Raw genomic sequence first — 24,735 nt, 5'->3', positions numbered from 1 at the left:
TAAATTTAAATGGATTGAAGTCATAAAAATATGTTGTCTGAGCCACACAAGGTGGCTCACGCCTGTAATCCCAACACTTCAGGAGCCTGAGGTGGACGGATTGCTTAAGCCCCGGAGTTCAAGACCAGCCTGGGCAACACAGCAAGACCCTGTCTTATAAACAAGTACATTTATATATTCTCTAACCATACCAGAATTGAATTTGATATCAACTAAAAAACTGGGAAATCCACAAACATTTGGAAATTAAACTTCCAACTTCTAAATAACAAAGACAAAATGTAAAGGGAAATTAGAAAATATTTTTAACTGAATGAAAACGAAAAATATCAAAATTTACAGGATGCAGCTAAAGCAATACTTAAAATATATAGCATTAAATATATATTTGAAGAATTTCATATGTATCTTATCAAAAAATGTGAACTGATTCAAATACTCTTTCTTATTCTTCCATAGAGTTTCAATTTTTTTTTAAGTAATATGCTCCCAGGCATTTTTATCTTTGTAGTTGTCATTATGAATGTGTACCTCTTCTTCCATTATGAGCCCCAATACTTATTATTTATATTTTAAAAGATAATTATTTATGTATATTCATTTTCTTCCTAAAGACACCTGGCCAAACTAATTTACGAAAAAGAAGAAAAAGAAACAAAAGTTGAAGTATGAAGAGATTCATGTTATTCAGAGATGCTATAACCTGAAGGGAAAAGTGAGCCCTATAATCGATGATAAAGACCTTTTAAATCTAACACAGAACTGTTCTCCACTGCCCACCTCAGTCACGGAAGATGAGATTACTATATTCAACAATAAAAAATGAAAACTTCTGTTGGGCAAAATAATAAAATCAAAAGATGAGCAAAACTTGAGCAAAAGTAATCTAATAAATGACAAGAGGCTCACAAAGAAATGGTAAATATATAAAGTGATGAAAATACTCTAATTAGCCAGATGTGATCATTACACAACAATGTTTTAATAGTGTATAAAATTTAAATGTACACCATGTATGTTACCATAAATATACACTATATATGTGTCAAGTAAAAATAAAAAACATTACACCCTCATAAGTGTATACAATTGTCAACTGGAAAACTTAAAAAAAAAAATGGCAAGAGGCTCCTTTCCTTAATATACAAAAACATAAAGAGCTCCATAAAACGGCAAAGCACATGACCAAATCGGTAACTGAAAACATACATTATGGCCAATAATAAGGGGGAAAATCTTCAAACTCATTCGTAAGAAAAGCAAAGCTAATCAACAAAAAACTGACAAATATTAAAAAGTTTGACACTAGCTAGTGTTGTCAAAGAGATACAGAGATCCGCTCTCTCACAGACTACTGATATTTGGCCTTCTTTTTAGAGTTAGGCAATTTATCCACCAAATTGTTAAATGTACATAATCTTCAGTCCAGTGATTTTTCCCTTCAGAATTTATACTACAGATATATATATATATATAATTTTTTTTTTTTAATTTAAGACAGAGTCTTGCTCTGTTGCCCAGGCTGGAATGCAGTGGTGGCATCTTGGCTCACCACAACCTCCGCCTCCTGGGTTTAAGCAATTCTTCAGCCTCAGTCTCCTGAGTAGCTGGGATAACAGGCACCCACCACCATGCCTGGCTAATTTTTGTATTTTTAGTAGAGCTGGGGTTTCACCATGTTGGCCAAGCTAGTCTCGAACTCCTGACCTCAAGTGATCCACCTGCCTTGGCCTCCCAAAATGCTGGAATTACAGGCATAAGCCACCACACCTAGCCAGATAAATTTTTAAATATGTGCAAAGGTGTACCCAAGAATATTCACTACATCATCATTTACAATAGCAAAAAAAGGGGGCTAAATATCCATAAGTAGATGACTAGTTAGAAAAATTATGATATGTCCAAATATTAGAATACTATGCAGCATAAAATGAGAAGGAATGATTTGCAAAAATGTGGAAGTTTATTTTTTTAATATTACTGAATAATATGGTGTGATCTCATTTGTGTAAAAAACTGTGTAAATATAAGCACACACATAAATGCTTGTATATGTATAGAAATTGTCTGCAAGGATATACAATGATTATACCGAATAGGAAAGGGTTGGAAAGCCTTTTTTCGATGTTATAACATTCTCTATTGCCTAAGTGTATACACCTAATATAATAAACATGAGTAAAGAAGTGAAAAATATTGACCATAACAATTATCAGAAGATGAGGAAAAACTAGGAAAATCCTAAAATATGGCCACTGAAACTCCAAATAATTTCAATACACAAGGTGAAAAAGAATTCTCAGGCTGAGCGCAGTGGCTCAGGTATATAATCCCAGCACTTTGGAGGCCAAGGCAGATGGATTGCTTGAGCTCAGAAGTTCAAGATCCGCCTGGGCAACATGGCAAAATGCTATCTCAACAAAAAAAAACACAAAAGTTAGCCAGGTAGGGTGGCCTGTGCCTGTGGTCCCAGTTACTTGGGAGGCCTGAGGTGGGTGGATCACTTGAGCCCCGCAGACAGAGGTTGCAGTGAGCCAAGATCACACCACTGTACTCCAGCCTGGGCAACAGGGCAAAAACCCTATCTCAAAAAACAAAAAAATTCTCAAAAAACAAATTTTAAAATGCAGAGAGAAACTTAGAATTTTTATGATCAGGCCAGGTACAGTGACTCACACCTGTAATCCTAGCACTTTGGGAGGCTGAGGCAAGAGGACTACTTGAGTTCAGGGGTTCAGGACCTGCCTGGGCAACATAGTCGAGACCCTGTCTCTATAAAAAAAATAAAAAAATTAAAAATACAACAAATAGAATAATTTTTATGATCATTAAAAATTGACATGAGTATGTGCCACCGACAGATATGTAAACTCTTTGAAAACTGTTAGATAATTTCTTTCACGTTGTATGAAAGATAAAAGCATAGGTTTAATATATGCACCAACATAGGCCAACAAGAAAGGAGAGGATCATTTGCCTTCCTAACATAGAGGCCTAAAAGAAGATATGCAAGTAATCTTAAGAGAAGATAATGGACCTAATCTTATAAAATTAACAATGTCATTTTCTATGTACATATGTCCGTATCTACATATTATTTATAATATTTATAATAGTGATGTTATTTATATGAATATAAAAAGGGATTGGCCATAAATGCACACTTATACCCAACAGTTACTGTAAGTATGTGTAGTAACATGGGCATCTATCACAGGTAAAAATTAAAGATTGAGTCAAACAATGCTGAATTACCTCCATTAAATATGTCAGGCAAACGCCCATCCCGCCAGATCACGTGCTTGAATTTTCAAACTGCTGATTCCTCCCTCTATCCTACAAAAGTACACAAACACAGGTTATCCCCCAAAAGAATCAGGATTAAACACAGTCTTAAAGTCAGGTAAAATTGTTACATTTAAGTGTCCTAAGTTTAACAAAATTCTTACCATGGTAGATACTGTTAAATAAAATTAGTAACAACTAACACTTCGTCTGAGTACAATGACCCATCGATGCTAAATGATATTACAACAATGACTCAGATACAAATTGGACTTTTTCCAACTTAACTTCCAGTGAAGGATTAAGATTTCTTTGAAGTCAGGACAATAACCTTGACAATCATCTTAAATATCCTAAAATAGGAAGGAAAGCACAAATGTGTTTCATTAAAATCATATTCTGACACTCTCCAACACTCAAATAGCACTATTTTCTTGATAAACTCTTATAGTAACATTTCCCTCAGCTGAAAAAATCTAAATATATTAAGGATGCAGTTTTTGAAAATACAAACATAAGCATCTTAAAAGTTCAAAGCAAAAGGTATTTAATAATGCTAAAATGGTCCATCAATATTTTTTAAACATTATGCTATAATCAACCTTTTAGCAGAGACTAACACAGAAAATTAACATTCCACATTGGTACTGCATTGATACCAACCACAGATCACTTTATTCATGTAACTGGGATTTTTCCCAAGTATATTAAATGAAAGTAATGAAGACTGAAAGTTGAATTATCAGAAATAAAGAACAAGCCAAATATAATTTTATTCAGAAACAATAGGTAAAGCATTTTATGTAACAGTCCTAATACAAGTTTAGGGATCCATAAATACCTTGCACATCAATAAAAGCCATAAATGTAAAAGCAGGGTATTTTCTAGAAATTGATAATCTCTAGAAAATAACCAAGTATATCAACTCAAGGTTGTATTTACATATGCTTTATCAAGAAACTACAAACAGTACAGTCTTTCTGATAATTTAGCATTTTCCAGTACTTAGCTAGTCAGTAGCTTTGTTATTGAGCTAGTTACAAAAAAATATACTTTAAAATACTTTATTTCTACTAAGCTCCTAATTGCCTGCCTCAATGTTTTGCAGCCAAGCATTCAAAAGCATATATATGTCATTCCTCTCAATTATGCAAAGTTATTTTAAGTACATACTTCTATAGCAAGAGTACCAAAAGGATAATAAAAGCTATAAAACTATACTACTAAGTTAGACACTATTAAAAATGGGTAAAGTAAAGCAAAATTATGTTAAATTAAATTAGGTCTAAAGCTGCCCCTCTGGGTAGCCAACAAAACCTAACTTACTATGTAAACAAACTGCTACCTAATTTAAGAGTATATTTTTGTAACAAGTAGCTGAGTCTCAGCAAATCACAGTAGCCAAGCCTCAGCCAATTACAGACTGTCACCTGATAAGACTATGTCCATATAAGGCAAATGCCAAGAGGTAACCAATCAAGCTATTTCTGCTTGTCATTTGCTTTTTCCGTGTATAAATACTGCCTGCCTATGTTGCTGGGTGGAGCTCTCCAAACCTCTTCTGGTTCAGAGTGCTGCCTGATTTATGAATAGTTCTTTGCACAGATATGTACGCTCTGCTAAATTTGTCTAAAGTTCTTCTTTTAACAACTGTTTCTGCATTACACTGCCGCTGTTCAGTATTCTATTAGAATATTATATATTCTGTCCATATATTGCTACATACATTACTATATCCAACTTTTAGAATTGCTAATTACAAGAATAAAATTGAACAGAAAAGGACACTGCAAAACCTATATAAGGGGAAAAAATGTCTTCACATTATGCATTTTAACATTATGAGTCTTTTAAAAAGTTGATGTGATGTAGCTACTCCACAATCAGGATATTATTACACAACTCATCATGAGCTAGTAACATCTACAGACTGGACAAATGTTTTTGAAATCTTAATATTCAGTCGAACACATTTTCACAAAAAGCATACTCACCTTCTTGCATCACATTTTATTGAAAGCACTAGATTACTGCTGTCATACATCAAAGAATATAACTTAGATATGTAAAAAGAAAACAAAAATAAAATAGTGAAGCAAGAAGGAAAAGTAAACATGCATACACACAAAATAATATAACCTCAAAGTATAAATTTATAAACAGAAATTCTAGAATGTCTTTCCCACACAACCATTCCTCTACCATGTAAACCCACAATTACCCCCAAGTCACCTGTCACATAGTCTGTCTCTGGAACCCTAATTCATTTAGCATCATCTACTAATTTCATGTCTTCAAGCCTCTATCCCCCTTTCTCCTCTTCCACTCCTCTCAACCAAGAATGGGGAGAAGAGAACCTACTAAGCTGGAAACTGAAACCAAGCAAATACAAAAAGGCAGATGTAAAATTACTTGGACAACCACCCAAGTCAGTTCAGATCTTACTCTTTCCTTGCCCTACTACCCCACTTCAGCAGTCAGTGAATATTCCTGCTTAGCAATTCTTTTAACATTTTGCTGGCTAAATAATCTTTGATTATAAACACTTGGGCAGATATAAACAGATTAAGACTAAAAATATACAGATGTTCCTTGACTTATGAAGAGGTTATTTCCCAATAAGTAACAAGTTTATGCCTATAACTAAATGCCTATGCCTTTTGCATCATCATAAAGTCAAAAAATCCTAAATCAAACCACTGTAAGTAGGGAACTATTATATTTTAAAGTAAGAGTTTTATTGTATCTATGCTATCAATCAAGATAGTAGTTGTTTCCTATCAACCAATGACAGCAAATGTTAACAGATATATAATATACATAAAGACTTTTCGTTTTACATGGTATAAACTTGTATACCCATATAATATTTAAGGAAATTTTCTACTAATACCAATTTGAATAATTATGGCACAGAAATAAAATACATAAATATTTTGCAGAGGCCATTAGCTACCACCCTTCCACTATTTAGCTTTGATAGACTGGCAATGTTCCAATATACTTACTAGCAGGTGGTCCGATGTATTAATTAAGCCAACATTTTTGTCATTAATTTAGTCAACATTTTTTATCACATGATATATATTTACAACACATTAAGATTCCTAAGACATAATAAAATACCCTGGTCTCTGTCCAAAGGCATTCATAATTTAGCAAGGATGATAAGCACATACAGAGTAAATGTTTGTGATAATAATGTGATACAATTGAAGCATAAGCAATTTATCATAGAAAAGTCAAAGCAGTGATCAATTAACTCTCCCTATGCTACCTTTTCAAAAGAAAAGGAAGAAGGTGATCTCTTAATGTTGATTCCACATGTAAGAATATATGCAATATATAAGTAATGAATATATGCTTTGGACTCTGCTCAGTAGTGTTCCTAGGACACTACAGGTATTAACTCAATCAAAACAACAAGCCTATGAGATTGGTATTGTTATTATTCACATTTTACAGATGACAAAACTAAAAGGTTATATAATTTACCAAAGAATATGAAAGTAGTAAGAGGCAGAACCAAACTCCTTATAAGGGTCTACAAAGCCTTACATGCACTACTGTGCTTATCCCCCACCCATCAACGACCACCTCCAACACTACCCACCCTCATCTTTCAGACCTCATTTTCTATCCTCTCCCCTTGTTCACTCCACTCCAGCAGCAGTGACCTGACCTCCTTATTGCCCCAGAATCTCCAGCATGCAGCAGAATCTACTGCACTGGCTGTTCCTCTGTCTGGAACACTCTTCCTCGAGAGATCTTTGTAACTAAATCCTTTAGCTACTACAAAGTCTTGCTAAAGTCTTGTTAATGAGGCCTCTTCCAGTCACACCATTTAAAATTGCAACATTCCACCATATACATTCAATCCCCCTTTTATCCTGTTATACATTTTGCACAGTACTGCCCACCTCCTAACATATTACACAACCTACTTATTTATGTTTTTTTTTCCTGCCCTAACTATAAGCTACACAAGAGAAAAAATTTTTGCCTGTTTTATCCACTGATATATCCCAAGTGCCTAAACCAGTGCCTTACACATAAGAGACGCAGTATTTTTTAAATTATTAGTAAAGCTGGAATTTCCTCCCAGGAAAATCAGGCTCTAGAAGCTTAACCACCATACAACACTCTCTTTCTAATTATGGAATCATAGATAACAACACTAAGGCATGCAGAAAAGTCACCCAAGGTCACATTAACCTAACAAAATGGTGAAACTTGGTCTCAAAACCAGCCTAAATGGAGTTTGGCAACATTACGTTACCCTTAGAATTTCCAGAAAAAGACTTGACTGTCTTAACAATAAAGAAATTCAACCTACTGATAAGTCTACTATGAACTTTATGAAACACTGTATCAAATGCACCATGATAATTCTTAGCAACATAAATAGGTTAGTCCAATCTAACTTAATTTCCATTCTTTGTTTAAAAATAATGCTAGTAACAAATTTCAGAAGTACTCCTTCAGAAGAGCTACAAAAACTGCATGCACGTTGCAACAGATAGGAAGAGCTTCTTTTGTATTTTCAAATATTTCACATTTCATGTTTTCAAATATTTCACATTTCATGTAGACAGTTTCTACTGATACAATATTTTCAAAGTATATCTTTATGTTGTTTGCAGAGTATACTTTTAGCCCACCAAATTATGTTTTAACTGTCATCTTTGCCTAGAAAAGTAAGATTGCTAAAGATGAAGTTTTATGAATTAACGTAGCAAGATCCAGATAAAAGATGTGTTAGAAGAAACTCCTACAAAAATTCTGTCAAGAATATAAATTTCTAAGGCAATAAATAAAACCTTAATGTTACTCCTAAGTATGACCATCCTTTGAAAAGCCATTCATTGATAAAGAACATAGTTCTTGGTTAATTAAGGCAATCTTTCTAGAAAATCATTTTTAAAGTTTCAATGAAATGCATAATGCTTACACATTTTAACTGTTTATACTCCCAGGAGCTCTATCAAATAAAAAGACTACCTCTGCCCTTTAAATCAAAAGCCCAAAGCAATGAAAAGATAAATTACAGCACACATGGTATAAGAATCTGAAACTAAAAATGCTTACAGTCCTTTAGCATCTTTTAACTAGAGCACATTTTACACATTATACATTTACACATTAGTCAAGTTATATTTTTAAATTAGTTCTTACTTTTATGATTTAATGAGGCTTTCTGAATGATGTTTTAAAAAGAATAAAAACTTGTTCCAGGCAAGAGATTTCTATGAATTTGTTTTGAATCTCTATAGAGTGACAATGCAAAGAACAGATGAACGTGTTCTTTAAATTTATAATAACTGCTTTGAAATTTAAAGTTATTAAGATTCCCCCTAAAGAGTTACACTTTATATATTTTGAACTAAATGATATCTGAATGGCCTAATAGTATATTTTTCATAACCATATCTATCCCAAGGAGGGATGACAGCCCAGTAAATTCAAACCAACCACCCCAGAAATCACTTTTTTTTTTTTTTTTTGAGATGTAGTCTTGCTCTGTCACCAGCTGGAGTGTGGTGGCACGATTTCAGCTCACTGCAACATCCACCTCCCAGGTTCAAGCGATTCCCCTGCCTCAGCCTACTGCACAGCTGGGACTACAGGCACGCACCACCACGCCCGGCTGATTTTTTGTATTTTAGTAGAGATGGGGCTTCACCATGTTGGCCAGGATGTTCTCGATCTCCTGACCTCATGATCCACCTGCCTTGGCCTCCCAAACTGGTGGGATTACCAGCATGAGCCACCGTGCCTGGCCAGAAATCACCTTTCAAAAAAATAAAAAAATCAAGTCACAATCTTTAAAACTTTGCAATTAGTGTGGTTACTGCACTTAGCTAAGAAAGAAAATCCTACAAAGGAGCACTCAGATACATAGAACTTGGCTTAGCAAAGTGAGTAAAATAAAGCCATCAAGTGAAAATTTTCACCTTCCCTTGATCTTTTCAAATCAACTAACCAATAAACATTCATCAAAGAAGAAACCAACTGTCCATCCATGTTAGAAACAGTAATGCTACAAAAGTAAGCACTGTTATAAACAATGCTACAAAAGCAAGCATTTTATAAACTTTAGACTACAAACCACTAAAGAGATAGAACTTTTAAATCTAAATCACCTGCTTCCAGAAGAAAATTCCAAAACTAACCCTATCACAGTGAGGATGCTGCACTGACAAGCAACTATGTAATCCTTTCCCAGATAACGTAAATTAATTTTTAAGGTTAGTAAGCCACAAAACTTAAGGAAACGCTGTTTAATTCTTAAATTTTTACTGAATAAACATTCATTTTGTAAACAATCATGATACATTTTGTACTAAGATGATCAAGATCACCCAGGCAAACTTTGAAACAATCTTCTCAAAGATGAAACAACCATATTCTGATAAAGTACTTTAGAGTTCACAAAGTGCTTTCACAGGTGACATTTCATTCCCCACCCTCTAAACACTCACACACAACTACCTGGGCAAGTACTATTGTTTGTCTCAGTTCTTTAGATGATGAAACAGGTTCAAGAGGTTAAGTAACGAAGATTATACACCATCTTAGTGGCAAGACAAAGACTTCAACTAAGGCCGGGCACAGCAATTCATGCCTATAATCCCAATACTTTGGGAGGCCAAGGTGGGAGGATCACTTGAGCCCAGCAGTTTGAGACCAGCCTGGGCAACATAGAGACCAGCCTGGGCAACCATCTCTACAAAAAAAAATTTTTTTTTAATTAGCCAGGCAAGATGGTGCATGCCACCCAGATACTAGGAAGGCTGACGTGGGAGGATTACTTGAGTCAAGGAGTTTGAGGCTGCAGTCAGCTAGGACTGCACCACTGCACTCCAGCCTGAGTAACAGAGTGAGACTCTCTCCAAATCAAAAACAAAAGCCATCGACCAGATCCTCCACCTCCTAATAAATGTCTACTCTAACATAACACCACAGGTAAGGTCATTTTCAAATTAAGATATATTTAACATTACTCTTAGCAATCTTCTAGGAATCAGAAAAAAAGTAAACATCTTTAAAGTTCAGTGTAACACGAATAGACATAAATTTTGACATGAAGATGCTATTTACAATGATAGATACATATGTATATTATCAGAGAAAACTCATCATTTTTATTACACGAAGTTATTGTAATAATGAAGGGAACCCTAGAAAAGAATATAGAAATGCCCATTTAAAAATTAAAGTTTAACACTTCATTTAACTTTGATTTTTAAAGTGTCAATTCTTTGTGATCAAAAACATGTTAAAATACTATTACAAGTAGTTAGCCAGGCATGCTGGTACCCACCTGTAATCCCAGCTACTTGGGAGGCTGAGGCATGAGAATCACTTCAGCCTGGGAGGCAAAGGTTGCAGTGAGCCAACATTGTGCCACTGCACTCGACTCTGCGACAGAGTGAGACTCTGTCTCAAAAAAACAACAGCAGCAACAAAAATACTATCACAAGTCAAAAATAACAAGAAGGAATGGAATTACTAGTTTTAATATGAAATATAATTAAATGGCCGGGCGCGGTGGCTCAAGCCTGTAATCCCAGCACTTTGGGAGGCCGAGACGGGCGGATCACGAGGTCAGGAGATCGAAACCATCCTGGCTAACACGGTGAAACCCCGTCTCTATTAAGAAATACAAAAAACTAGCCGGGCGAGGTGGCGGGTGCCTGTAGTCCCAGCTACTCGGGAGGCTGAGGCCAGAGAATGGCGTGAACCCGGGAGGCGGAGCTTGCAGTGAGCTGAGATCCCGCCACTGCACTCCAGCCTGGGCGACAGAGCGAGACTCCGTCTCAAAAAAAAAAAAAAAAAAAAAAAAAGAAATATAATATGATCATTTAAAAACTTATAAGTGGGCCACAAAAAGCCATACTCCATTTCCAGTACATCTTTTGATATTTTTCACCTTATTCAATGCCAGAACCAATCTGATCTACTCTGTCTAGAATACATGCCCAGAATTACCCTAGGCACTAAACACAATGTAGAGGTGTGCCTAAACATAAAAAAAAAATCATATAGTCCCTGAGCTAAGGGAATAATTTCAAATCTGATTAGGAAAACTGAGATTTGCCATAAGAATCAATTAGAGAATACTAAGAAGTAGCCGCAAAGGAGCCCAGTGATTCTGTAGTTGTTGCTGTTGTTCTTAGTGATGGGGTCTCACTACATTTCCCCAGGTTGATCTCAAACTCCTGACCTCAAGTGATCCTTCCACCTCAGCTTCCCAAGTTGCTGAGATTACAGGTGTGAGCCACCGTCCCCAGCCAAAAACACTAGCTTCTATTAATGTACGGTGAACATTTTCTTATTTGGGGCCAATTTATTCTCCATTAGAAAACTAGGCAATGTAAAAGCATGACAATTTATCTTACCTTTTCCAATCTATTAATTAGAATAAATCAGTTGCATAATACAAGATTTTCAGTCTTTTTCTGAAAAATGTTTAAGAGTACTAAAATGCAGTAACGTATTACGGGAACAGCTGAAACACCTTAAATACAATCTATTAAACACATCTTTGAAGAAAATGCTCAGAATTCAAAAACTCACTTTAATTAACTAAATAACAAAATTCTGTTTATGTGTAGATGCACGGGAAAATAGTATGCATCTATTCCCTAGCAACCTCTTGAGCTGGATATGACTGATCTCACAAAAACTTTGAGGGTCAGATAGTGTGGTTTATAAGTGAAGCACGCATTTTACATAATGCTTAAAAGTAAACAAGGCTGTACATTTTTAAATAACTAAAATAATATAATTGTATTGTTTGTAATACAAAGGATAAATGCTTGAGATGGATACCCCATTTTCCATGATGTGATTATTATGCCTGTATCAAAATATCTCATGTACCCCATAAATATATAACCTACTATGTACCCACAAAAATTAAAAATTAAAAATAAATTTTAAGTTCACAAAACACATAATTATATACCATTATTTTCAATGCTGAAATAACTCGCTGGATTGAGATGATGCAGGGACTTCAACTTCCAGTTCAGACAAAATGGCCTAGATCTGTTCTCCTACTGCCACTACTCACGAAGCACAACTGTAAACCATTGAAATAACAAGCAAAGGAAAATCCAAAGGTGGTAAAAAGGCAGTAAACCAACTTGGGACCCAAGGAATGGAGAAACAAAACAGCAGCAGAGTGTTTCATGTCCTCACACCCAACAGAAGAAGACAACCCAGACCTGACATTTCCCAACCACCAATCTAGCAAAAGAAAGTAGCTCAGATAGTCAGATTCCTCCCCGAAAACAAACGGCAACAACTCTCTGATGTTGTCCTGAAAACATCAGGAGAAGGAGATCAACTGGAAGCCCAAATGACAATAAAGACCACAGGAAGCACTCTTCTTCCTTACTTGGCCTGAGACTCTGTTTTCCACCTAGAGATGGAGAAGCAAGTAGGAGAAATTCATGGACCCAGCCATAGCAAGTGGCTCAGGTTGGGCCAAGAACCTCTTCACTTGCCCGAAGTTACCAGGACAGGCGAGAAAAGAAGAGACCAGTAGGTGGGTCCCACCATAATCCTCTCCCATCTGTAGACAATCAGAAACCCAGCATGGGGAAACCCCTTCCAGTGGGCGCTGCAGTAGGATCAAACAAACCAAGTAGACTGCAAAGTCTCTAAAAATTAAACTGCCACTGGAACCACAGCCCACTCCTAAAATAAAAATGTAAATAGGGCCCAGAGCCTCCTAAGATAACAGATAAAATGTCCATGATGTAACAAAAAAACACCTAAGAAAATCACACCATAAATGAGAAAAGAAAATCAACCAAAGCCAAAATAGAAGTAAATCAGATGCTGGAATTTGACAAGAATTTTTAAGCAAAAGTTTCAACAATATATTAACAAATTCTACCGCAACAAGTGAAAAAAACACAAAACATCCATAATGAAAATGTTTCCACAATTATACATTACCCAGAAACAAGTGAAAAAATGGAAAATCTCAGCAAAGAAACAGAAGTTGTAAGACCAGCATGGGCAACACAGTGAGACCCCATCTCTACAAAAAATTTTTACAAATTAACTGGGCATGGTGGCACACACCTGTAGTCCCAGCTACTTGCCAGGCTAAGGTATGAAGATTGCTTGAGCCTGGGAGGTCAGAGTGAGAGTGAGCTGTGATCACACCACTGCACTCCTACCTAGAAAAAAAATTAAATAAAATAAATAAGCAAATAAAAACTAAAAAGAAGAAAAAAGTAACTAAAAATTACAATAAATTTTTAAGGTGGGCTCAATAAAAACATAGAGATGGGCTGGGCATGGTGGCTCATGCCTGTAATCCCAGCACTTTGGAAGGCCAAGGCGGGTGGATCACCTGAGCTCAGGAGTTCAAGACCAGCCTGGGCAACATGGCGAAACACCATCTCTACAAAAAATATAAAATTAGCCAGACGTGGTGGCTTTACACCTGTAGTCCCAGCTACTCAGGACGCTAAGGTAGGGGGATGACTTGAGCCTGGGAGGTGGAGGTTGCAGTGAGCCAAGATTGTGCCACTAACTCCAGCCTGAGTGACAGAGCCACACCCTGTTTCAGGGGGGAAAAAAATGGAAATGACAGGGAAGAGAATCGTTGAACTTGAGGACAGAAAATTAGAATTCACCCAATCTGAACAAGAGAAGAAAACAAACTGAAAAAAGTAGTAGCTTTAGGGTACTACAGGACAATAAAAAAAGATCCAACATTCACACAATCAAAGTCCCATAAAGACGAAAGAAAGAGTGCGGTTCAAACACTACTTGAAGAAATGATGACTGAAACATACTCAAATTTAGGGAACACTAACTTGCAGATCCAAATAGCTAAGCAAATACAAAGAGTTGATAAGCCTACTGAAATTCATGCTAACACATCATAATTAAACATTCAAAAACTAAAGGAAAAAAAAAAACAACAACAACCTTGAAAGCAGCCAGAGAGAAACAACACATTACCCATAAGGGAACACCAATTCAAATGACACCAGATTTCTCATCTCAAACCACAGAGGCCAAAAATAAAAGTGGCACAGTATTTTTCAAATATTGGAAAAAAAGACAACTGCCAACTGGGACTTCTATATCCAGTGAAACTGCCCTTCAGAAATAATAAGGAGGCCGGGTGCGGTGGCTCAAGCCTGTAATCCCAGCACTTTGGGAGGCCGAGGCGGGTGGATCACGAGGTCAGGAGATCGAGACTATCCCGGCTAACATGGTGAAACCCCGTCTCTACTAAAAATACAAAAAACTAGCCGGGCGTGGTGGCGGGCGCCTGTAGTCTCAGCTACTTGGGAGGCTGAGGCGGGAGAATGGCGTGAACCCGGGAGGCGGAGCTTGCAGTGAGCCGAGATCACGCCACTGCACTCCAGCCTGGGAGACACAGCAAGACTCCGTCTCAAAAAAAAAAAAAAAAAAGAAATAATAAGGAAATAAAAGTATATTCTCAAATAAAGAAAAGTTTTTAAAAAAAAGTCTCTAGCACATCTATCCATAAAGACTGGCTGAAGGAAATTTGCTGAACATAAAGAAAATGATTTTTTAAAAAGGAATGTCAAAATATCAAAGAAGAAACAACAGAAAGAATGGAAACATAGGTATAAACAAGACTTTTCCTTCGTTAGTTTTATAAATCATATTTCATGATTGAAACAAAAGTTATAACATCATCTGATACTCGAGACAATCATATTTAAAATTGGAGAAGGTGAAAGGTAAAATAAAAGTCAGGTTTCCACACTTCTGTTGAAGTATCAATGTTGATACTAGTAGACTAAGTCACGTATGCATATAATAACCAAAACTGCCACTACAAAACCGAGATAGACTCAAAACAACATAATAAGTAAGTCAAGATGGAATCCTAAATAAAGGTTCTAGTAATCTGCAAGAAGACAAGGAAACAAACATTCACGCACTACCAGAAAAATTATTAATTTATATTAAACCAGAAATGTAACTATTTCTGTAGAAGATTCTTCCTGGCAATGTTAACTTCACAGCAGGCTAACACTACATGGCTCACATTTTAAACACGATGGAAAAGCAGATCCATGCTTTTACATGTCTTTTTTAGTATGCAATCTTTCCCTGTGACTAAAGTGTCAAGGCTCACCTTGGAGTACATTTAATAAAAATGCAAAGCACACATAGAAATTTACAATTTTAAAGACAAAAAAAAAAAAAAGGTCCTATTATGTGGTCCCAATGAGAGGTGAAGCTAGCTGGACTTCCTGGGAAGTGGAGACTTGGAGAACTTTTCTGTCTTACAAGAGGATTGTAAAATGTACCAATCAGCACACTGTAGCTAGCAAGAGGATTGTAAAATGCACCAATCAGCGCTCTGTAAAAACTCACCAATCAGCACTCTGTAGCTAGCAAAGAGGATTGTAAAATGCACCAATCAGCACTCTGTAAAACGCACCAATCAGTGCTTTGCAAAATGCACTAATCAGCACTCTGTAAAACGCACCAATCAGCAGAATCCTAAAAGTAGCCAATCTCAGGGAGGATTGAAAAAAGGGCATTCTGATAGCACAGAAACAGAACGTGGGAGGGGACAAATAAGGGAATAAAAGCTGGCCACCCCAGCCAGCAGCGGCAACCCACTCAGGTCCCCTTCTACACTGTGGAAGCTTTGTCCTTTTGCTCTTCACAATAAACCGTGCTACTGCTCACTCTAGGTCTGTGCCATCTTTAAGAGCTGTAACATTCACCGACTGCGAAGGTCTGTGGCTTCATTCTTGAAGTTTGAGAGACCACGAACCCACGGGCAGGAACCAACTCCGGACACACCAACAATAAACTCAAAAGTCTATGACAAATGGGGACTCTGTTGAGCTGTTTATACAAACTTTAGATTTGGTACAATTATACTGAAAGTTGGGTTCATCTGAAATGTTAAAAAAAAAAAAGTTTATGTTAATCCTCAAATGATGCTTATTATAGTTTAACGGTTCTGTTAAATGCACGCATTGAATTACTTGAGTTACCCAACTGCAGCAGCTGCTCCTAACCGTGTATGGTTAAGGACTTTAACTGGCCATCTTCCTCAAATTCTATTCCTTCTTGACCATTCCCAACAATTATCTTTGTAGTGATTTTTCTGCCATTAGCCATTTTAGTAGAACCTTGTATCAATTTGGAAGTGCCCATCTCACTACCACCAAATGACACAGAAGAGAATGAAGTGAAGCCCCCATGACCTAGTGATCTGAATGTAACAAATCTTGTATCAAAAGAAGAAAATCCACTTCCAAAAGATGGAAATCCACTGAATGTGGAAAAAATGACTCTGTCCCTTGGCTTCCTCAGGGACCCTATTACAAAAAAAAAGTCCTCAAAAGGGTCTTCAAAGAAGTCAAATAAAAATGGGTTCCTTCCAACAAAAAAAAAATTCCCTGAAGACATCATCTGGGTTACAGAATGTGAAGCCAAACTCAAATGGACTGTCAAAATGACTTCCACTTCCTCCACCACCATTTAATCCTTCTTTGCCATATCTGTCATAGATGTACCATCTTTTAGCATCTTACAGCACCTCACATGCCTCAGCCACTTGTTTTAATTTTCTCTCTGTTTCTTCTTTATTCTCAGGAATGTAATCTGGGTGCCACTTCAGTGCCAGTTTTCATTATGTTTTTTTAGTATCCTTGGGTGAGGTATGTCTCTGCACACCTAGAACTTCATAGTAATTCAACATGTTTTAGCAGATTGTTGGAAGAGGACTGAGGATGCAGGTGGCAGGCGATGGGACACAGGGGAGGTGGGGCAGTGGCCTGGATGCTCTGGGCTCCGGATCTCCTCTCAGCCTGAGTAGATTTTTTTTAATGGCCCAATTATATGTTGCTTGCAAGAAATTTAAATTTGGCAACATAACAAAAAGCACAAGAATGGAAAGATATAACAATAAATTTTTTAAAGCAGAGTGGCTACATTAATAGCACAATCAACCAACAGGGTCTTATTGACATATGCAGAGAATATTCCACTCAATAACAGCAGAATACACCTTTTTTTCAAGCACCCATGGAACATTCACCAAGGCCATAAAACAAACCTCAAAAAACTTAAAAGAACTGAAATGGTAACAGTGTATTTTCTAACCATACTCTACTCAAACTAGAAATCAGTAACAGAAAGACAACAGGAAAATCTCTAAATAGCGGAATAAACAACACACTTTTAAAAAGTCCATGGATCAAAACAGAAGTCTCAAAATTTTTAAATATACATAAAAATAAATGAAAACAAAAACAAAACACATATCAAAATACATGGGATGCAGCTAACAACAATCAGATGCACTAAATGCTTATATTAGAAATGAAGAAAGATCTAAAACCAGAAACCGAATTACCAAAAGAAACTTAAAAAGAGCAAAATGAAGCCAAAGCAAGAAGGATTATTAAAAGAAAAAATAAAAGAGGAAAATAGAGAAAATCAATTAAGCAAAAAAATTATTAAGACTCTAGCAAAATTAACAACAACAACAACAACAAAAGACAAAGAGAAGACACAAAACATCAGGTCTGAAACAGAGGACATCAGTACAGATCCTATAGCAATTTTAAAAGAATATAAGGGAATATTACAAACAATTTTATGCTCTTAAATTTGACACCAACTTCTCAAAACCACACTAGCAAAACATAACCAAGATGAAATAGAGAATATAAATAACCCCATAGCCATTAAATAAAACTGACTTCTTAATTTAAAAGTCCCCTCAAATGCTGCCAAAAACAAAGAAACCTGCAGGCTCAGATGGCTTCACTGGTGAATTCTACCAAACATTTAATGAAGAATTAATACCAACTGTTCACAAACTCTTCCCAAAACTTGGGGAGAATATTCTTCAATTCATTTTATGAGATCAGCATTACTATTACCAACACAAGACAAAGACATCACAAGAAAAGAAAATGACAAGCCTATAACTCTTACAAATGTAGCTGCAAAAATCCTCAACAAAATACTAACAAACCAAATCTACCAACACATAGAAAGGATTATGCATGACCAATCTCAGAAATGCAAGTTGGCTTAAGATTTGAAAATCAATATAATACACCACATCAATAGAACAAAGGCCAAAAACTTTTATTTTTGGCAAATCATCTTAGATGAAGAAAAACATTTGATGAAATACAAAACCATTTACACAATAAAAACACCCAACTAGGAGAGGGAACTTCCTTAACCTGATAAAGGCCATCTATGAAAAATCAAAGCTAATATCATATTTAAAAGTAAAATAATAAGTGCTTCCCCCTAAGATCAGAAATAAGACAAGGATGTCTGCTCTTGCTACTACTTCTATTCAACACTATAGTAGAGGTTCTAGCAAGGTAAATGATCTGATTTGGTTCTGTACCCCACCCAAATTTGATCTCGAATTGTAATCCCCACATGTCAGGGGAGGGACCTGTAATCCCCACATGTCAAGGGAGGGAGATGACTGGATCATAGGGACAGTTCCCCCATGCTGTTCTCAAGATGGTGAATGAGTTCTCACAAGATGTGATGGTTTCATAAGCATCTGGCATTTCCACTACTTGCACTTCTCTCTCCTGCCAACACGTGAAGAAGGTCCTTATTTCCCCTTCATCTTCTGCCATATTCGTAAGTTTCTTGAGGCCTCCCCAGCCAATTAAACCTATTTCCTTTATAAATTACCCAGTCTTGGGTATTTCCTTATAGCAGTGTGAGAATGGACCAATACAGTAAATTAAACAAAAAACTGAATTAAATGACATTAATATTGGGGACAAAAAAAAACTGTCTCTATTTCCAGATGACATATATATAGAAAACCCTATGGAATCCACTACAGCTACTAGAATAAACAAGTTCACCAAGGATTCAAAATTTACAAAAATCAACTATATTTCTATACACTAGCAATGAAAAATTCAAAAATAAAATTAAGAAAATAATAAACACATAATAGCAGCAAAAAAAAAAAAAAATAAAGTACTTGGTAATAAATTTAACAAAACAGGTACAAGACATGTACACTGAAAACTACAAAACATCCCTGAAAGAAATTAACAAAGACCTAAACAAACATCTAATGTTCATGGACTGAAACATTTCATAATGTTAAGATGAAAATACTTCACCAAATCACCTACTGATTCAGTGCAACTCCTATCAAAACCCCAGAATCTTTTTTTGCAGAAATGGACAAACTAATGCTAAAATTCATATGGAATTGCAAAGGACCAAGAAAATCCAAAACAATCTTGAAAGAAAAGAACAAAGTTAGAAGATGCATATATTCTGATTTTAAAACTAACAAAGCTACAGTAATCAAGACACTGTGGTACTGGCATGAAGATAAACACATACATCAAGGAATAGAATTTAGAGTCCAGACATAAATAACTACATTTATGGTCAATCCTTTTTGTTAAATTTTATGTTTTTTTGTTTGTTTGTTTGTTTGTTTCTGAGACAGGATCCTGCTCTGTCGCCCAGGCTGGAGTGCAGTGGCATGATCTCAGTTCACTGCAAACTCCACTCCCCAGCTTCAAGCGATTCTCCTGCCTCAGCCTCCTAATTTTATGTATTCTTTTTATAGAGGCAGGGTCTCATTATGTTGCCCAGGCTGGACTCGAACTCCTGGGCTCAAAGATCCTCCTATCTCAGCCTCCCAAATAGCTGAAGCTACAGGAGTGTGCCCACTGCACCAGGCTGAGTCAACCAATTTCTTGACACCAAGACAATTAAGTAGAGAAACAAGTTTTTTCAACAAACCAGTGCTAGAACCAAAGAATATCTACATGCAAAAGAATGAAATTGGATACCTTCATCATTCCATATATAAACATTAACTCTAAATAGATTGAAGACCTGGCTCAGTGGCTCATGCCTGTAATCCCAGCTAACGCAGGTGGATTATTTGAGCCCAGGAGCTTGAGACCAGCCTGGGCAAGGTTGTCTCTCCAAAAAAAAAAATTAATTAATTAAAAAAATTTAAAAATAAAAATTAAAAAAAAATTTTTTTTCTACCAAAAAAAAAATTGTTGTTTCTACAAAAAAAAAAAAAAAAAAAACCAACAAAAATTAGCTGGGCATGGTGGCACATGCCATAGTCCCAGCTACTCAGTAGGCTGCAGCTGGAGGATTGCTTGAGCCTGGGAGATCAAGGCTGCAGTGAGCTTTGATCGTGCCACTGCACTCCAGCCTGGGTGACAGAGCAAGACCCTGTCTCTAAGGAAGAAAAAAAAAAATAGTTAAATGAATTAAAGACCTATAAGTAACAGTTAAAGCTATAAAACTGTCAGAAGAAAAGTCTGGTGTGATGGCACATACCTGTAGTCCCAGCTAGTCAGAAGGCTAAGACAGGAGGATCACTCAGGCCTGAGAGGTCAAGGCTGCAGTGAGCTGTGATAGCACCACTGCACTTCAGCCCAGGCAAAAAAGCAAGACCCCGTCTCAATTAAAAAAAAAAAAAAAAAAAAAAAAAAAGCTATACAACAGCAATAGCATCAAAAAGAATACTTAAAAATAAACTTAACTAAGGAAGCAAAAGACTTGTACACACTGAAAACTACAAAACACTGATGAAAGAAATTAAAGACACAAATAAATGGAAACATATCCCATGTTCATGGATTAGAAGACTTAATGTTAAAATGTCCACACTACTCACAGTGATGTACAGATTCAATAAATCTCAATGAAAATCCCAATGGCATTTTTTACAGGAACACAAAAACAATCCTAAAACCCAAAGAGAACCACAAAAGCCCCCGAGTGTAGCCAAAACAATCTTGAAAAAGAACAACAAAGTTAAAGGCCTCACACTTCCTGATTTCAAAACATATTAAAACAGTATGGTACTGGCATAAAAACAAGACATACAGACCAATGGAACAGAACAGAAAGCCCAGAAATAAACCCAGGCATACAGAGGCAATTGATCTTCAAGAAAGGTGCCAAGAATCTACAACGGGAAAAGAACAGTCTCTTCAATAAATGGTACTGGGAAATCTGGGCAGCTATATGAAAAAGAATTGAAGTTTGACCCTCATTTTACACCGTACATAAAAGTCAACTCAAAATAGATTAGAAACTTTAATAAGAGCTGAAACTGTAAAACTCCTAGAAAAAACATGGAAGAAAAGGTTCATGACACAGCTATGATTTCTAGGATTTGACACCAAAAGCATGGGCAACAAGCGTAAAAACAGACAAGTGAGGTTACATCAAGCTAAAAAGCTTCTACAGAGCAAAGAGATCAATCAACAGAGCAACCAGGCAACTTACGGAATGGGAAAAAATATTTGCAACTACACATCTGCTAAGGGGCTAAAATCCACAATATATAAGGAACTCCTACAACTCAATAGCAAAAAATAACAAATAGCCTGCATTTTAAATGGGCAAAGGACCTGAAAAAATATTTATTCAAAGACAACATACAAAAGGCCAACAGGTATATAAGCAGATGCTCACCATCAGTAATCATCAGGAATATGCAAATCAAAACCACAATGAGCTACCATCTCACACCAGTAAGAATGGCTATTATTAAAAATCAAAAACTAACAGACATTGGTGAGGCTGTGAAGAAAACGGAACACTTAAATATTGCTGGCGGAAATGTAAATTAGTTCAGCCACTGTGGAAAACAGTTTGGAGATTTCTCAAAAAACTTAAAACAGGCGAGATGTGGTGGTTTACACCTGTAATCCCAGCACTTTGGGAGGCTGAGGCGGGCGGATCACTTGAGTCCAGGAGTTTGAGGCTGCAGTGAGCTATGATCTCACCAACTGCACTACAGCTCAGATGACAGAGCCAGACCCTGTCTCAAAAACCAAACAAACTTAAAACAGAGCTACTATTCGACCCCAAAATCCCATTACTGGGTGTATATCCAAAAGAAAGAAATCATTATACCAAAAAGATACATGAACTTGTATGAACAACCATTATCCAAAAATAAAAATAACAAGTGTTGGCAAGGATGGGGAAAGTGTAAACCCTGCGTACTGTTCATAGGAACGTAAAATGGTGCAGACACTATTTTTTTTTTTAAAGTTCAGAGGTTCCTCACAAAACTAAAAAAAGAACTACTATACGTTCCAGAAATCCCACTTCTGCATATTTATCCAAAAGAATTGATAATGGGTTTTGGGTTTTGTTTTGTTTTTTGTTTTTTTGAGATAGAGTCTCACTCTGTCACCCAGTGATGCAGTGGCGTGGCACAATCTCGGCTTACTGCAACCTCCATCTCCCTGGTTCAAGTGACTCTCCCACCTCAGACTCCCAAGTAGCTGAGACTACAGGCATGCGTCACCAGGCCCAGCTAATTTTTTTGTATTTTTATTAGAGATGGGGTTTCACCATGGTGGCCACGCAGGAAACTCCTGACCTCAAATGACCCGCCCGCCCTGGCCTCAGCTTCCCCAGGTGCTAGGATAACAGGCGTGAGCCACCACCATGGATTTCTGAGGAAATATTCACACTTATGTCCACTACAGCAGTGGTCCCCAACCTTTTTAGCACCAGGGACTGGTTTCATGGAAGACATTTTTTCAATGGATCAAGGATGGTTTCAGGATGAAACTGTTCTACCTTAGATCATCAGGCATTAGATTCTCAAAAGGAGCATGTAAAATAGATTCCGCTGTTAACAATAGGCTTCATGCTCCCAAGAGAATCTAAGAGAATCTGACACCACTGCTGATTTGACACTAGGCAGAGCTCAGGCAGTAATGCTCACTGACCTGCCGCTCACTTCCTGCTGCGCAGCCCAATCTGTAACAGGCCTCGGACTGGCAGCGGTCCATATGTGTATACATACACACAATGGAACATTATTCATCCTAAAAGAAGGAAATTCTGTAACGTTGACAAAACGGATGAACCTTAAGAACATAAGTGAAACAAGCCAGTCACAGGAGGCCAAATACTGTATGATTCCACTTTTATGAGGGATCTAAGATAAAGCAGTCAATCTCATAGGAGCAGAAAGTAAAACAATGGTTGCCAGGGGATGACGGGAGGTAGAAATGAGGAGTTGAGGCTGGGTGTGGTGGTCCACACCTGTAATCCCAGCACTTTGAGTGACCAAGGTGGGAGGATCGCTTGAGGCCAAGAGGTCAAGACTACAGTGAGCTGTGATCGCACCACTCCACTCTAGCCTGGGCAACAGAATGAGACCCAGTCTCTACAAAAATAATAGAAAATTTTAAAATTAGCCAGGCGTGGTGGCAAGCGCCTGTAGTCCTAGCTACTCAGAAGGCTGAGGTCAGAGGCTCGTTTAAGCCCAGGAGGTTGAGACTGCAATCCGTTACTGCGCCACTGCACGCTGACCTGGGCCACAGAGTGAGACCATGTTTCAAAAAAAAAAATGAGCAGCTGCTATTCAATGGGTGTTGTTTAAGCTATCCAAAATGAAAACGTTCTAGAGATCTGCTGTACAACATTGTGCTTATAGTTAACAATACTGTATTACACACTTAGAAATTTGTTAAAAGGGTAGATCTCATGTTATGTATTTTTTATTACAATAAGAAAATTTTAACTGTTATGCTTCAAAAGACACTATCAAGAAAGTGAAAACAACCCACAGAATTGGAGAAGATATCTGCAAATCATTTAACTGATAAGTCTAATATCCAGAACATACAAAGAACTCTTAAAACCCAACAATAAAAAGACAACCCAACTAAAAAACAGGCAAAAGATCTGAAGACATTTCTCCAAAAAATACATATAAATGGCCAACAAGCAGAAGAAATGATGCTCCACAGCATTAGCCAACAGAGACATGCTAATCAAACCATGAAATACTGCTTCACACCCACCAGTATAGCTATAATCAAAAAGCCACTAAGAAGTGTTATCGAGGATATGGGGAAACTGGAACCCTCATATACTGCTGATAGAAATGTAAAATGGTAAAGCTGTTTTGAAACATAGTCTGGAAGTTACTCAAATGGTTAAACAGAGGTACCACACGACTCAGCAATTTTTCACTCCTAGATACACATATACACAAAAGAAATTAAAACAAATGTTCACATAAAAACTTGCACATGGACGTTCACAGCAGCATTACTCATAATGGCCAAAAAGAAAAAAAGTGGAGCCGGGCGCGGTGGCTCACGCCTGTAATCCCAGCACTTTGGGAGGCCGAGGCGGGCGGATCACAAGGTCAGGAGATCGAGACCACGGTGAAACCCCGTCTCTACTAAAAATACAAAAAATTAGCCGGGCGCGGTTGTGGGCGCCTGTAGTCCCAGCTACTCGGGAGGCTGAGGCAGGAGAATGGCGTGAACCCGGGAGGCGGAGCTTGCAGTGAGCCGACATCGCGCCACTGCACTCCAGCCTGGGCGACAGAGCGAGACTCCGTCTCAAAAAAAAAAAAAAAAAGAAAAAAAGTGGAAACAACCCAACAA

At 37.0% G+C, this 24,735-nt stretch overlaps 1 protein-coding gene and 1 pseudogene across 20 annotated transcripts in view; both read right to left on the bottom strand.

The window, feature by feature from the left end:
- The window catches only part of ZNF148 (zinc finger protein 148), a 142,037-nt gene that overhangs the window by 94,125 nt on the left and 23,177 nt on the right, over window positions 1–24,735 (bottom strand). For 16 of the 20 annotated variants that reach the window (XR_012431619.1, XR_012431620.1, XR_010584635.2 and 13 more), the window contains one exon: window positions 3,256–3,336. The gene's annotated coding sequence lies outside the window, so the exon portion shown is untranslated. The remainder of the gene's footprint in view (window positions 1–3,255; window positions 3,337–24,735) is intronic. The other 4 variants (XM_074033259.1, XM_065539120.2, XM_045385539.3 and 1 more) reach the window with 1 other exon arrangement.
- On the bottom strand, window positions 16,172–18,555 carry LOC141409719 (dnaJ homolog subfamily B member 6-like; annotated as a pseudogene).

The sequence above is a fragment of the Macaca fascicularis genome, chromosome 2 (genome assembly GCF_037993035.2).
Source record: "Macaca fascicularis isolate 582-1 chromosome 2, T2T-MFA8v1.1".
NCBI lineage: Eukaryota > Metazoa > Chordata > Mammalia > Primates > Cercopithecidae > Macaca > Macaca fascicularis.
This window is presented reverse-complemented; position numbering and strand designations above follow the sequence as displayed.